The 15,936-nt window shown below is 39.3% G+C and overlaps 1 protein-coding gene across 8 annotated transcripts in view; it reads left to right on the top strand.

The window, feature by feature from the left end:
• Window positions 1–15,936, top strand: part of PALLD (palladin, cytoskeletal associated protein) — a 340,183-nt gene that overhangs the window by 225,134 nt on the left and 99,113 nt on the right. The window contains exon 1 of one of the 8 annotated variants that reach the window (XM_090036235.1): window positions 14,648–14,818. The exons of the other annotated variants lie outside the window; for them this stretch is intronic. The gene's annotated coding sequence lies outside the window, so the exon portion shown is untranslated. Of the gene's footprint in view, window positions 1–14,647; window positions 14,819–15,936 lie in introns of those variants that run through there. 8 annotated transcript variants of the gene reach the window in all.

Raw genomic sequence — 15,936 nt, 5'->3', positions numbered from 1 at the left:
TTAATAAGGAAGATAATATTCTTTATCTGCCTCCCATTTGGTTGCCTACCTGGCCAGCCAGGCCATGCATAGCAAGAACTTTTGCAGTCTATGATTCTCATCCTCCCATGAAACCTCTGGAAAAACTTGCACTAAGGTCCTCTTAACTAGTCTCAATTACATTATTTTGGTTGCAAAGTTAGTTTCTCCATATGCATTTATGCTCTATACCAAGGCTGTTCCACTTTCCCACAGCCAGGGCTTGTGTACCACACCAGCCATGTGCTACCCTTTTTCCATTGTGTGGGTAGTACCAGCAGTGTGCACCCCAAGAGTGCCCCTCTGGAGCTGCATGGGCAGTACTGGCAGCACATGCCCCCCGCCACATGGCCGCACAGGCAACACGCAGCCCCTCAGCCATCACATAGGCTATACAACCACCACATAGGCTATACAGGTAGCCTGAGACCCAACCTTTCTTCCCCTACCACCAACCCTAGGCCTTCTCCCAGTGTGCAGCTGTGGTCTATGAGGCTGCAGTAGCCTGCAGGCCACCACTTGGATGGACAGCTATACTCTATGTAGATATTTTCACAGTCTACACAGTAGATTGGGGCTAATTGAATGCGTCTCCAATGCAGCCGTTCTCTGGGTAGGGAAAGGAATTTATTAGCTAGTATAGATTATGCTGATTGAATAGAAATTGGTGTAAAATGAAAATCTGATGGTTGCTCTGTTGTAGTCTAGTGTATATTAGAGTTATAAATCTAGTCTCCAGAAAAGCTTAAGTAGAGATCTATAAGGGATGTTTTGTAACTATCAACAGGGAACATGGGGCTTATCTGCATTTTCTGTGTAATGAACTCTTTTCTTATACTAGGTGTTAAAAGCAATTGGAGGTTCATTTTCAAGTGAACCAAGTGAATCATAATCCCACATTGTATGTATGTAAGCATACACACGTGTGCACACGTGCGTGCGTGCACATACTTAATATACCACAGCATAGTAAATTAAAGGCTGTAAAGCTGTTTGGCAGGTTACCAAAGCAGGTGCAGTCTCCCAGTGTTTTGCTGCCACTAACTGCCTTTTGGAGAGTTATCTTTTGGAATGTCAGTAACTATACACACTTTCAAGCAAAATCAGTGCAAGACACATTTGGATGTTTATCTTGCTGGAATCCTATGATCCCTGCTGACTTCCTGCCCTGGGGGAAGGGGGCTGGACTCGATGATCCTCCAGGGTCCCTTCTAGCCCAAATGTCTGTGAAAGGTGCAGTGCAGGTTTCTCTTTTTGAATCAAAATGCTATTGGTGACCTGGAATTTCTTCTGCCCCTTTTCAAACTAGATTCACTGCCTATTTTGGGAGCACATGCCAGGAAACTTTCTTGGGAACTCCACACCGTAAACTTTAAATTCCCTTTATGCACAGCAACATGGACAGTGACTTTTTTCCTCCACATCCATACCCAGAGTGCTAAAATAAGCCCTGAACTGAATTCCCATAATCTGATTCTAATCCAGAAGAAAATTAACCAGTCCAATAGTACTAGAAGTGTTCAAAAAATTACTAAGGGCCATTTGGGGAACCACATGTCAAAGAGAAACAAAGTTTTTTCTATGAGGTTGAATAAAGCATCTGTGTACAGTTTGCCTAACACTTGTGTGACTCGTTGTATATATATATCATGACAGGCCACTTGTGTTTAGAGCCATGTGATTGTCCATGGTTTGCTCATACATTACTAGCTGGTATAGTAATGTTTATAATATATTGCTCCTTCTGTACTGCTGGACATCATGGTACAGAAATACAGTTCTAATTTGCAGAAGTGATGCCTGCTGTGTTGCCCTGATTTTTTTCTCCATATTAATAATAGTAGGCATTTTTGTGGTTATTTATATATAATGTTTCCTAATATTGGGCCAAAATTATTAGAGCGAGTGCTTTAGATTTGATGGGTGGTCCTGTATTATCACATAACATTTTCAGATTGATGGGATATAACTAGTTGGGGCCTTCTGTTTAATGAGATAATCCATCCTGGCACCATGTCGGACTGTCCCTTTGGAACCTATTATTTATATGCCACACAAAGCTGTGCTATAAAACTTGAATCAGTCAGTATAGCATGAGCACACTCTGTCACAGATATATTTAAGTATATTTCACAGTACACAGTTGCTGCAGGCAGCATTTCAAGTGTTATTGCCAACAAGCCTTTGAGTAATGCATTGCTAAGTTTCTTTATCTAACTGGATCTACTGAGTTACTGTATATAATGGGGTGGTTACTTTGAGAGACAATGGCTATATTGAGGAAGGAGGTGTGATGGATTAAATTGTATGTGAACAAACTGGCAGCCCCACCTATAAACTGAGGTAAGGAGTTGGCTTGGGAACAAGGGCTCTTTACTTGCAGAAACATTGCATCTAAGATAACTTTTTGTAATCTAGTCAGAGCCATGGGACGAACAATGAGAGTATTCAGGAAAATGCATTTTTAAAAATCACTCTCAATCCATTTCTGATCAGAAGAAAGGCTTGAGAGGGGTTTGGAATTGTTTCTCCAATCCTTCTGGTGCAAGGTGACTTTCAGACATCTGGGAGATAATTCCCAACCTTCCCAAAAGAATGATACAGTTGAAAGTTTTATATAGCTACATCACATCAGGAGTATAACAATCTCCTGATTCAGCCATTTAGACAGACACATGCCTAACCTCATTACACATGGGTTAAATTCCCATTGGGAGGTGAGGAGGAAGTTCTTGCAAAGGCAGAATAAATTCCTAAGACTTAATTGACTTGTAGCTAGTTATACCAAGTCTTATTTTCTCTTAGACTTCATGCCAATCTGGTCGTCCACTGAACATTGTTGAGCCAGGTAACTCCATTCAACCCTGCTGTGTATTGGAGACAAGACAGGATTAAAGATATCATGTGCCCCAGGGAGTCACTTCAATAGAAGTATGTATGTCTCTTCCTTCCCATTTACCACATCAGTCTCCAGTAACTCCAGTGTTTGGTTGTGGTAAAGGGACTACTAATTGTAAAACCTCCCCAGTAGAATATAGTGTAGACAGCAATTGCTTGATCCTTGATGGGAGGGAAGAATGGCAGAAAAATATTGGGTTGTGTGTGTGAAGTATTATGGCATATAACATCAAAAAAATAAAATACATTACCTCAAATTCAGAGCATGTGCTTTTTTGTCTGCTTGATATCCATTATGATGTAATTTATTCCATTCAGAAATGATGCTGCCAGGTGACATGGAATAAACAGTAAAGTGTCAACAGAGCCAACAATGAGATATTTGCCAGCAATCTGAACACCTGGTTGAGATGATGGAAATACACTTAAATAGATTACTGCTGTTGCTGTACTAGCCTGTACTAATGAAGAGAGTGAAATGTGATAATCCGAAGTTGTCATAGCTAGCTCATTCTATTCCTAATTAGTAACTGATGACAAGATGTCATTCTGCTGAATTATCAACGGGTTATTTGTATAATTTATGGATTGTTGCTTATGAATTCACTCCAGGTTTTATTTTTGATTGATCTAGGGATTGTGTGGCACTCATGGTTATTTTATTTGAAACGTCTTAAAAGGGAGCAATATAAAAGCGTCACTTGTTTTCTAAAAACAACAAAAAAAATCAAATGATACTAGTTAAATGTTTTATTACATAGGTAAACAATCTTATCTTATTTTCCTTTTGCTACAGACTTTCCAATAGCTTTCTTCCAGGGGAGACGAAATATTAACTGCACATAAATAGGCTATGTAAACTATAGTGCAGTCTGTATTACTCTAACTCAACTATTCCTTTACTTTCCCCTTTTTTTAGGGGAGGGTCCTTGCAAAATAACAACAGGAAACAGAAATACGATATAAATCAGATCTTGAGTTTTACTGAAAAAAAGCTTGTCATGACACTGGGTTGGCGGGGCAGGAATGAGGTAGGCAGGAAGAGGTGTGAGAAAATGGCTCTTAGAGCTCATCTAATCTGCCTCTGGCCCAAGCAAAGGAACACAGCAGTGAAACATATAGCATTCAGTCCTTTGCATGTTAAAACCCAAAGCAGATGTAACATAGTTGCAACCAGTTGGAGGTTCCCATGAGCTCTCCATCTTGGATGTTCTTGTTGGTATATGCCCAGCATTGTTCTACAATGACTTTACAGTCATTTGGGGTTATATTGTGCATAGATGTTTTGCCATAGTTCACTGCAGCATTTCCTCCTCTGCTCCCCAGGTGAGACAGACATGCCCCAAATCACCTTTCTGCTTGCCCTGACTGATCTTTCAGGAAACAGAGCTTTCAATTTGTGCTGGCCATATTGCTCAGTCTCCTTTACCCCAGTATGTTACTCCTCTGGTCATTTAACACCTAATTTTCCTTCTCTAGGAACTGCCTAAAGTGGAAGAATCTTCTCCAGCCCGTTTTTGCTTAACTTGATGTCAAGGGAACCTTACTGAGAACTAAGAATTTGCCTATTGACTTTCTAATGTGATTCTACCTCCTTTTATTTTGTTCCTTATTTTGCCCTTGAAAAGATGGAGCTAGTTAAATATTTCTTCACTTTTTCACAAGACGCAGTGGTTTACAAGATGGTTAGAGTCTCTGGAATGTTATTATCCAAGGCCCTATTTAACATGATCTTTACCATTTGTGAATCGCAAAATAATATAAGGTATTCCCTGCTGCGGAAGTATAGCTCTTGAAAAGCTAACAAACTAGATACCTTTTTAGAACATATGCATTTGGGTGATTTGTTTCAGCTTCCATTTAGTAGAATTTGTAGCATATGTATACACATACACGAGCCTACCTGCATACTACAAAATACTAATTCTGTATTTCATTTTAAAGAAAAAACTTAAGCGTGTTTTCATCATGGAAGAATCCCTTCATGTGTATTTGTAGACTGAGCCAAAGGCCCACCGTTCTTGATATTCCACTCAGAAAAAAGAAAGTACCTGAACAAATTGCATGGGGCTAGTAAGACTTGTGTTCACTCAAACTCTTTTACTAGCTGGCTGCTTCCCCACCATTCTCTGTCATGCAGATGGCATGGTAGAATTTACAACATACCCTTTCTTCATATTAGCCTTTTATTTAGCTATCATGCTGTTAGCACTATGTAAATTTGGTTAGAAGCAAGAATAAGAAGAATGAAATTCTCAGCCAGTTAATCTAATCCAGCATTTAGTAGAGAGGGATTATTTCTTAGAATACAGTTTCTGGGGCTGAGGCTATAGATGCAGCCCATGGAGCTGTGTTGTTTACCCCATGGGACTAGTAGAGGGAGCAGGGAAAAGAGGGACAGGTCAAAAAAAAAAGTGGGGCTTGCCACCAAATCTAAAGAGAGAGGATGAGTGATGGCTGGAATAACTGCCTCCCGATCTAACTTTGAAGGAGCTCCATGGTTTGGATCCAGCTGGTGGGCAGGGTGAGTTTCACACCCCTGATCTAGTATAATATTTTGCTCACTGCTTTCTTTTTTCTCAGATAACATTACCTATCAGAATTGTTCTTTACATAGACAAGTAAATCTTTTAATGACTGCAGACTTAAATTCCTGATTTATTTAGTCCCAGAGTACAGTGTTCACAAACTTTTTATTCTGAGTATTTTAAATCAGAAATCTAGAGTTTGATATTCCATTTCTATCTTGCTTTTAATGCTCACCTAAGGCTACAGCATAGTAAAAACATTTCAAATGATTGATTAGTAACATATATTTTTTATTCATTTAAAAAATACATGGTTAAGATAGAAAAAATTCAAAACTAGTTTCCACACCACAATGAGGGGCTTTTTAAACATGTGCAAATGTTCTGCAGCGATTCTTGGTTTCTAAGTAAAAAAAAAAAAATTGTGAAATCCCTGTTTTGTGCTGACTTCAGTGTATGCAGAGAACAAACTTTCCAAACAGCTGAAAACTCCCTGTTGCCTTGATGATATCCAAAAGGAAAGGTACTCCTTAAATGGGCATAACTGATGTGTGATTGGTTATTCAACTACAAAGGAGGCTGAGTCAGGGTGACCTCCTGTAGCCAGACTCTGTATATAGAACTGGGGGAGGGCATGTGGATGGAGGGGAGGCGTGCAGCTTTACCAGAATGTTTGAACAAGACAAAGAACAGTTCCAGCAACCAAATAAGGAAGTGAGAGCTGGAGTATTTCAGAATAGAAGCAGTTCTGAGGTTTTAAGAAAGCTTGGGGGAAAGGAATAAGTACTTATGCCGGAAACCACTTTCTTTTTTAATAGGAGGGATGGTAAATGCAGGGAATGAAGTACTCAAGAATTTGTCTTTACCCTCCTTTAATCCTCTGTCAGCAAAGCTAAAGAACTCAAGCTGGATTTGTCACACTTTCTCTCGTTTTTGAGATCTCTTTGTAGATCTGTTTTTGAAAAAACAGCCATACAAAAAAAAAAGACAAGTTATTTTTCCTCCACTGTCAAAAAGATCATGGTTAAATTGCAGAGGTTATGGAAAATTGTGAAGTGCTGTACTACCAATTCTCAGTGAAAACAAAAATAAAGTTAAACTGATTTCATATATAAAGATATTGTTACCACTGAAAAATTTAAACTTTTGTGGAGGTACATGGGGAGCATTCTAGTGGGGAGAGAGGATGACTGAACATTGCTGGTTTTTAATAATTTAACCAAACCTCTAAAATAGCTTAATTGAAAATATTTTAATTCTGAAAGCAAAGTTGGTTAGAAAATGTTCCTGGATATCAAAAATGGGCTAGAACTGTTTTTCAGCCAAATAGGGATTTTTGAATAGTGCCAATCCATTCCCAGGGACATTTTAAATTTGCTTGGTGCTTATTTGGCATTTACAATAAATTATTTGAGCTGAAAACTACATACTACCTATGAAAATTTACAGATACATTCCTCTTTTCCCCCACATCCCTAAACATACACTGTAGGAACCATAAGACATACAAGAGGCTATACAGTAAATCTTTATTCAGATGGAAAAGGAGATCTGATCCAGACAGAGGCCCCACAAATCTAAAGAACTGAATGGCTATGAACACTAACTTTAGCAGTAACATTGTCCCGCAGGTTTGTTCTAGTTTGCAACAAATTTGCAGCCATTTTTACAATAATCCATTAACATTGCTTCCTGATGAAAGGAAAGAAGTTTCTCCTTTATCTGATCTCATCTTCTACTGGGAAATGTTTTTAAATTTGTGATGTACAGGGGATGAAGTTTGACTCAGAACAAGCAGCTTCTTTATAACTAATTGAATAGTATAACATGCATGCCATATGATGGGTGTTAAAACAGGGAGCAAAGTGCACTGGTTAGTGCCAGAACATAGGAATAGAGATTTGGGGATTATATTCCTGTCTCAATCAGAAATTATGACCGAGTCACCCAAGTATGCCTGCCCATTTTAGGGGGGGTTTGAGAAGCTTGTAAATGTTTTTTGAGTTCCACTGCTGAGGAGCACTAATTTTTTTTTTTTTAATTATTTTAATTTAAGTATTTTAATCAACAGTAAAAAAAGAAACAAAAAGGATACTTTGAAGACAAATAGACTAATCTATATCAAGATAGGTGCAGTGCAGTTTCACTTCTGGTCCTAGAATGCTGATTGATGTAGACTATAATACAATTTCTTTATATATTCACTCAAAGTAAATACAGTGGAATTTTTAAGAGTGGTGGATGAGAGGAAATAGCTGAAAAGAGTGAGCAAATGCAAGAAAGAAGATGGGAGTAGGACAGGCATAAAGAGGGACAATGAGAGGGAGAAAAACTGAGGAGAGAAATAAACTGAAAAGAACACATAAGCCTACCTTCAGTATTAGGAAGTTTTGAAATTGAGTCTTTAGTGACTTTTTTCCAACAACTTAGTTGGTCTAATAAAAGATATCACATCAATCCAAAGAACCTTGCCTGCCCATGTCCTTAGACCAACACGGCTACAACCAAAAACCCAGTCTTTAGTAACAAAACTCAGGCCTCTACCAACTGAGCTATTGGAGAAATTTTGTTAGAAATTGTGATAGGCTAACACCCCTCACCCCATCCCGACTAGCCACTAGTGAAAGAGATGGCATTCCAGTGGTGTAACTGGACACTGGAGAGCCCTCATTGGCAGTGGTACATGGGGCAGCATTAGGAGCTATACTGCCAGCAGCGGTGGCAGTTAGGCCAACACCATAGCTTCTGCTATTTTTGTACCCCCACCCAACAGGGTTGGTGTCCTGGTCACCCTAATTATACTATTGTGGCTTTCTGTGACATAAACAGCATGTTACACTGTTGGCAGCTGAGGAGCAGAAGACATTTTGGAGAAGCAGACAGTGAGGAATATCCAGAGTTTAAACAGTTGAAAGCAGTCTGTTGACATTCCTGGGATCTAATGAGGTTAGTGGGGGAAGGGGAATGCACAAGGAATCAGCAAGCCTGATTTGGCCACACCACTGTTGCTCCATCGTGCTTTTCCTAGTTCTTGCCCAGGAATGTATTTGGCTCTGTCTGTACTACCCTGATGATCCATTTGCTTTGTGACCAAGTCATTGTGTAGGAGCTAACACTCTCCACTTTCTCTTCTTTCCTCCCTGTTGAAACATAGCAGAAATGTCCATCAAGAAACTTCCAGAGATTTTCCTTCCATTTTAATTCTGTGATTCTTTTCCCTATTGTGATAGTGATTGAATCCAAACCCTCTAAGACCCTGCATATGAACCTCAGAAAGCTAAAATCACAGGCGGCATTTTTCTGTGGTCTCATCACCATAATAACGGCGACAAAGTCCCATCATCTAATTTTAATAGTTCTATGACCAAGTCTTTCCTGCTGTTACCAAAAGTAAAGTAGTTAAATTCAACATAGAAGACTGTAGCATCAGTCACTTGGCCCTTGCTTCACAGCCTATATATGTTCCTGTGAGTCAGCTTAATCTTGAGCAATTTATTTTAGAATCATAGAATCACAGAAGTAGGGTCGGAAGGGACCTTGTAGATCTTCAAGTCCGACCTCTCGCCTGGGCGGGAGAAAAAAATGGACTCAAATGAGTCTAGCCACATAGGCATCAAGCCTCTTCTTAAAGATCCCCAGGGTAGGAGCCAGCACCACTTCCCTAGAAAGTTGGTTCCAGCTCCTAGCCACCCTAACTGTGAAGTAGTTCTTGCGGATGTCTACTCTAAACCTACTCTCCAATAATTTGTCTCCATTGTTCCTTGTCATGCCAGGGGGCACTAGGGAAAACAGTGTCTCCCCCAAACCCTTCTGGTCCCCCCTAGTGAGTTTATAGACAGTCACCAGGTCCCCCCTCAGCCTTCTCTTGTGAAGGCTGAACAGGTTTAGGTCCCGCAGTCTTTCAGTGGAGGGTCTGCCCTGTTGTCCCCGGATCATGTGGGTGGCCCTCCTCTGGACCCTTTCAATGTTGTCCACATCCCTCCTGAAATGGGGTGCACAGAACTGGACACAGTACTCCAGCTGTGGCCTGACCACCTTCACATAGAGGGGGAGGATCATCTCCCTGGCTCTACTTGAGATGCACCTGTGGATGCACGACAAGGTCCGGTTAGCCCTGCCAACCGTGACCTCGCATTGTCAGCCCATGTTCATCTTGGAGTCAATAATGACTCCAAGATCCCTTTCTGCCTCCGTGCTCTCAAGAAGGGAGTTTCCCATTCTATAAGTGTGCTGCTGGTTTCTACTGCCTAAGTGCAGCACCCTGTACTTGTCAGTATTGAAACACATCCTGTTTATGTTAGCCCACCCCTGTAACCTATCCAGATCTTGCTGCAACCTTCCCTCCCTACTAGCGTGCTCACCTCACCCCAAATTTTGGTATCATCAGCGAGGTCACCTATCTATTTTATAAAAAGTTGCAGCTCTTGTCTAAGGAAAACAACTTCTAAGTTTTTTAATTGTCTTTTTTAAACTGTTTCAAATAGCCAGAAAAAGACTATTCTGACAGTTCTGTTTTGACGCTTTTTGTTTTATCAGATTCCAGTACAGCAGGCACTTGAAATCATGATTTGTATTCCTGGGCTGAAGCTAGTTGGCTTTCCCTCATTCTAAAGGATATTACATAAATACTTAGTATACATAGCATAACTGCCTGTATATAAAATGCATTTAGAGATCTTTGGTTCTGGCCAAGTGCTGTAGAAATGTGTGAAGTTATTATATGCATAAATATTTTGTCTCGTTGGAAGCCTATGATTGATTCTCCAATACTTAAAAAAAATGACTAATGATTCTGTCACTTTGGATTCCAACAACAGGAAGTGATACAGAATAACACATTTTACAGTACATTTTCAAAATCCTGCAGCAGAAGCTGCCTAGAGCAGGCTACCCATACTCTTAAGTTTCGACATATTCCAAGGAGTAGATACTTACCAAAAATCATGATTTTGCCATTTTTCACAGAAGCTGCGATTTCAGGTGAGCTCCACGAAAAATCACAAGCTCCCTGAAAAAAAAATTTTACCAAAAATAAAATGCTGGCTTTCTCTGCGGATCTAGCAGTCCTTGTAGCCACTGCAACCCAGCTGTGCAGCCTGCTAGGACAAGAAGAGGGGGGAGAAGGGCTGTTGGTATGACAAGATGGCTGCCACCCCTGCCCCTCACAGCTGATTGGCTGTAAGGGCTGTGCATCATATGACCCTGACTCTCTCCACCTTGGTGAAAAGAGGTGAGCCACATGATGGACAGCTCTCACAGCCAGTCAGCAGCAAGGAGCAGAGCCATATGATGGACAGCCCTCACAGCCCATCAGCAGTGAGGGACAGAGCCACTGGGCCCCCTCAACCAATCAGAGGCGTGGCGGGGAGGCTGCTGTACTTGGCCCATGAAAATGGTTGCTGGCCCCACAATATGGACTTTAAATCAGCTGGCAGCTGCCTCGAATTCAGTACACCCCCTACTTCAGATAGCCCTATGAATTCCTAGGAGGAGGGATACAGCTGATTCATTTAAGTTAGCAAAACATCACTTTGTGACTGCAGCCTTTCAAAAAGAGCTCTAACTCCAGTTCATTTCAGTGTGTTCAATGTGTCTTTCTCATCTTCCCAGTTGTCCCTGTTCAAATATTTTGAAGTTTAGGTACAGTACTGCACAGAAGAATCAGTTTTCTCGAGAGGAAGTAGTTGTTAAAGCGGGGCGGGGGGGAGAAGGCTGTTGGCATTGCTAGCCTAATTTTGCACATCTTACAGTAATGGTGCATGTATGGCTTTTTTATGTGAGAGAGAAGTGAAATGAGCTCTTGACTTGACTTAAGTGTATTCCTAGCCAGTTGTGTGTGTATCGCCTTGGATGCTGACAAACTCTTTAGATACCTATCCTTACTCCTGTATGATTGCTGCACTGTTAACATTTCTGTTTGAGTTTAACCTCTTGGAATTAAGACATGGTGCAGTTTCCATTGTTGCCTGTTTAAAACTCGTTGGGCCAATTTACAATAGTTTTATAATCTTGAACTGACCTTCAATTTTTTTCAAATGGAGGATGCATAAATTTTTAAGGGAAGAAGTATAATTTATATTTATTTTAGATTGCCGCCTACATAAAACAGGTTATTACTCAGTAATTTCTGCCTTAAACCCATGATTTGAGTTACAGCATATCTTTTGAAGACACGGTCTTGACTGAAAGATTTCAAGAAATATAGCTAGGCTTAATCACTTTAATCAGAAACTACACATTGTAAAATGTCATACCACTTTTCATTTATATGGAAAATGTCTTCACTAAGGATCTCAATATGTTGTGTTTCTCAGTGAAACAAGGCTAACTATTTGCAGCATTTGAGCGCATAATAAGGGGGGGAAACAGTGGTTGGTGCAGACAACAGTACTACAGTAATACGTACAATACAGTCTTAAACTATCCAAACTGATATAAGTATTAGTTGAGTTTTCATTTTTAAAGTTCAATTTTTCATAGAAACATAACAAATCAAGTGTTTGTTTTCTAAAGGCTCTTACAAGGTATTCAATATTCAAACCAACAGCAACTAAAAGAGTAATTTCCATCAGCTTCCTAGTGCTAACTTCCAGCGATCAATGGAAATTATTTCCTGATTCTGTCCTGTTCTTTGCTGTGTTATTCCAAGACCTCTGCTGTCATAACTACCAGCACATTGACGTAGCTCTTGTCAATTAAGTGCTTCACTTACTTATTCATCTTTCATGTTTCCCTTTATTTAGTCCCAGAGGTAGCAATATTCCACATATATTAGAAAATCATCACTTCTATTATTGGAAATGTCTTATTACTAGAAACAAATAATTACAGAAAGTGGATTACAGAAAGTGTCATTTACACTAAAGAGAGACATCTCACAGCATCTACATTTGTTATATAAATTATTTTTGTATCCCTCCCTTTTATGTCTTTGCCATATATTTTGTCCCACATTTGAGCTTTGCATGGTTGAGCTTCATTGTCACTGCCTGTGCTTATTTATGTAAGTAGCATTACAGCTGGGAAAGTCTCTCAAGATAGCCACACGGGCCCCTATTTTTTTAAATTTGTCTTCCAGACTCATAAAATGGCACCTTTTTTTTTCTTGAAGAGCTGTTCCAAAATTCTTCAGGCCTTACAAGTGTACTCATTTAAGAAAACAATGGTTAGTGAACTCCGTTTATTGTCCTCCGCTCTTAATTTATTCAGTACTGTTAACTGCATGTCTCTAGGATGAAGCGAGTTACCCCTCAGGGGAGTTACACAGGTGAGTTTCACCTCTAAGGTGAGTTATACAGAAAGCGGCATGTAGTACAGTAAGGCTAGGGACAAAAATTATACATAAACCGGTGTAAGTGATCAGAAAACAGTTCAAATTTTTAACACAGCAGAAGTTCAGTGGACACAAACCACTTTCAAAATGGCCAAAACTGGTTTGAAATAAACCTGGATGGAAGTTGTATCAGACTTAACTGATTTAGGTTAAATCAGTTTATTGAACTTCTGTCCCAGGTCCCCTCCAGATTCAGGTTCACTCAGTCCCCAGCATCCCAGGATGCTTTGCACCTTCCCCACAAACCTCCCCTGCTTCCCTCCATCTCAGGATGGGTACACTAGCCTTGGCCCAAGCTGTCTCCTGTAGCCAAGTAGGAAGGTGAGCTTTAGCACCTCCTGGCTTCTGGGCTGGGCCACTGCAGGTATGTGGCTGCATTTCTGGAATCAGAGTGAATGTTTGTTTACTTGCTTATCAATTCAATCTGTGCATTTTAGACTAACCTGTAAAGATTAAATAAATTCAGCCTTGAGCTTTTTGACTGGTCTTAGCCTAAGAGTTCCTTTTTTGTTTAAAGTAGGAATGTCCTTTGGGAAAGCAGGCTCTTTCATATTCTGGTTGCCTATGTGCTTCCAATATTGTATGACATCTATATGGTTTATTTAACTGGAATAAACTAAATGCTAACTTTAATAACAAGTGGATATCCACTTGCAACCAAATGTGTGTGGACCAAGCATGGGTTTGGAAATGAACGTTCCTAACGTGAATTTTGAGTTTTCATGCCTATGTTTATATAGATGTGTTTCTAAAAATTTAAATATGTTCTGTATTTATTTACAAAACTGAAGTAAGTTTCTATGTCTGTGGATGGAAAACATTCGATCCAACTAGACTGAGCAGAGTAACATAAAGGTGTGAGCAGGGAAGGCTCTGGGAATAAACAGCCTCCATTCTTTACTCTTTTTTTCATTTCTTCACAGAAACAAGCATCTACATCCAATTCATGTATTTATTGGAATGCATTTAGAATATATTCATCACTTCAGGTGATGAAACGTAATTAAATAAAATAATAATATGCTTCTTGCAACATGCAGCATCAGTAGAACTCTGCAAACTCCAACAACATCCTTTGACGGGTTAAAAAAAGCACAGCCAGGAAGAAAACAGAGTGGTATAGATTTTCTGAAGAGAACTTTGAGTTCAATTCTAATCTGAAAAATCATGAATAATTACTAATCTGGGCATGAAAATGTGGAATGCTTCTCAACTCCAAAGGAGAAATATAATAATTTATTAGAAAAGGAAAAAAATACCAAAAGAAAAGATTTTTTTTTAAAAAAGGAAAAAAAATCAACTCCAAAATAACTCCATCTAAGTTTTTATTGAAACATATGAATGTCCTACTTTGTCGTTTTTCACTGTGGATGAAAGTGATGTGGAAGTCCAGGAAATATAAACAACTTTCCTGTGTTTTGGAAGGTTAGCAGCAGCTATTTTTGCAAAACTTCTTTCTGCTCCTGTCAAAATTATGTTAATTCCACAGAATGTTTTCTTTCCTTTCATATGCATTTTGTATTTGATTAATTAGAAATTTCTCTATTGTTTGTAATGGAAACAGATGCAGAAACACTGGGCAGCATGTTAACATACAGCAAATGCCTTTTTGTCAAAAAGTGGGGAAAACAAGAATTACAAACTCTTGCAGCTCAAAGGAGTGTAACTCAAACTCAGCAAACTGTACTAATTGAGAAAGGGATCCTGAAAAACAAAGGTTATACAGCATAGGCATAACATATCAAACTTGACTGTAGTTTTCAGATATCTAGTAATGCCTTCTTTTTTTTTAAGCACATTGAGGAATCCACAGTAACTCTGAGGGACTCTTATTATGAAGTTGCTAGAGTTAGAAAACTTTAGTGAAGAATCACTGAGTCATGAAGTTGGTGTTCTCTTCTCTGACTAATCTGTATATATTATTGAGTACCTGCTTCAGTCCCAAAGTGCTGGCTTTACTGCTACAACAGTGCGTCTCTTTCTTCATCTGAAAAAGTTATACTCTTGCTTTGTGATAATAGACCACGTAGAGGTTGAAAAGGTAAGGTCAGAGGATACTGCAGTGTGTGTTCGCATGCTGTGTGCTTTTTTGATTATGTAAATGCATGACAAAAACTAAGTGATGGAGAGTGAAAGGACCGGGCTTCATAATGAAGACTTTTTGTAATGTAAGCTTCTGGATTGCATCTCTAGCAAGCAGTTTTTTTGTTACTATTTACTAACCCTTTTACAGTGTTAACCACTTTGCAATTGCAGCCAAGCTCAGATAATGCACTTTATTTGCAGTCTCTGGTATCATATTAGTTTTTCCAAGTGTAGTTGTGATGATAATGTGGGCAGCAGCAGCTGTGCATGTCTGTGTCTTTTCCCTTCTCTTTTACTCAAACTGGGATGAACCAATTGTTCGTATGTATGACAGAGCTGTAAATCGTGAGAATACTTGCAGCCTGTCTTTGAAGGAGACTTTTCTGAGAACCAAAAAGTAACTGTTGGGATAGAACAGAATTGGCCACAGGCAGAGGACTCTGTATACATAAGAAAGCTTGTCACTCACAGTGCTAGTTTGTTACAAACATCAAAACTTTGAACACTATGTGGAATTTCGTAGGTGGTATACTATACTAAAGGCATTTGGGGACCCATCATTTATGTACTCTCTTGTTAATTATTTTTCTCAAATATTTATAATTGAGAGATAAGAGAAATTTAAGCATTACCTAATAACTTCATGAGGTTTAACAGAAAAATCTTTGGAACTGCTTGGGTTTTTTTTATAAGCTATAGCAGACATTTGCTTAAATTTTAGTAGTGAAGGCAAAAGTACGTGAAAGTTTCCTGGCAGCAGGGACATAATTAGAAAGAACGCTGGGAAAAGTAAGACTTGCCTTCCTTATAATGATGTGTTTACAGAAACTTGGAAAGCAGAGATATGCATTGGCTATCAAAGGAAACCAATGTCTGCTGTTGGAACATTTGGATCAGCCTTAGATTAAGGAATATGGCTCATCTAAAAATAGGAATAGACATATCTCATATTTTATTAGATATCGAAGTCAAGGAAACATTCTTCTTAATATTTTGTGGTCTGTACTGAACTGCAACCACTGGCCCCCAAGTAGCAAATTTCTGACTTATGTTTTTCTGGTATGGACTTTGTGG

The sequence above is a fragment of the Crocodylus siamensis genome, chromosome 2, assembly GCF_052110815.1.
Source record: "Crocodylus siamensis isolate JL-2025a chromosome 2, ASM5211081v1, whole genome shotgun sequence".
Classification (NCBI taxonomy): Eukaryota; Metazoa; Chordata; order Crocodylia; family Crocodylidae; genus Crocodylus; species Crocodylus siamensis.
Note: the sequence above shows the minus strand (reverse complement) of the source record. Positions and strands in the feature narration are given on the sequence as shown.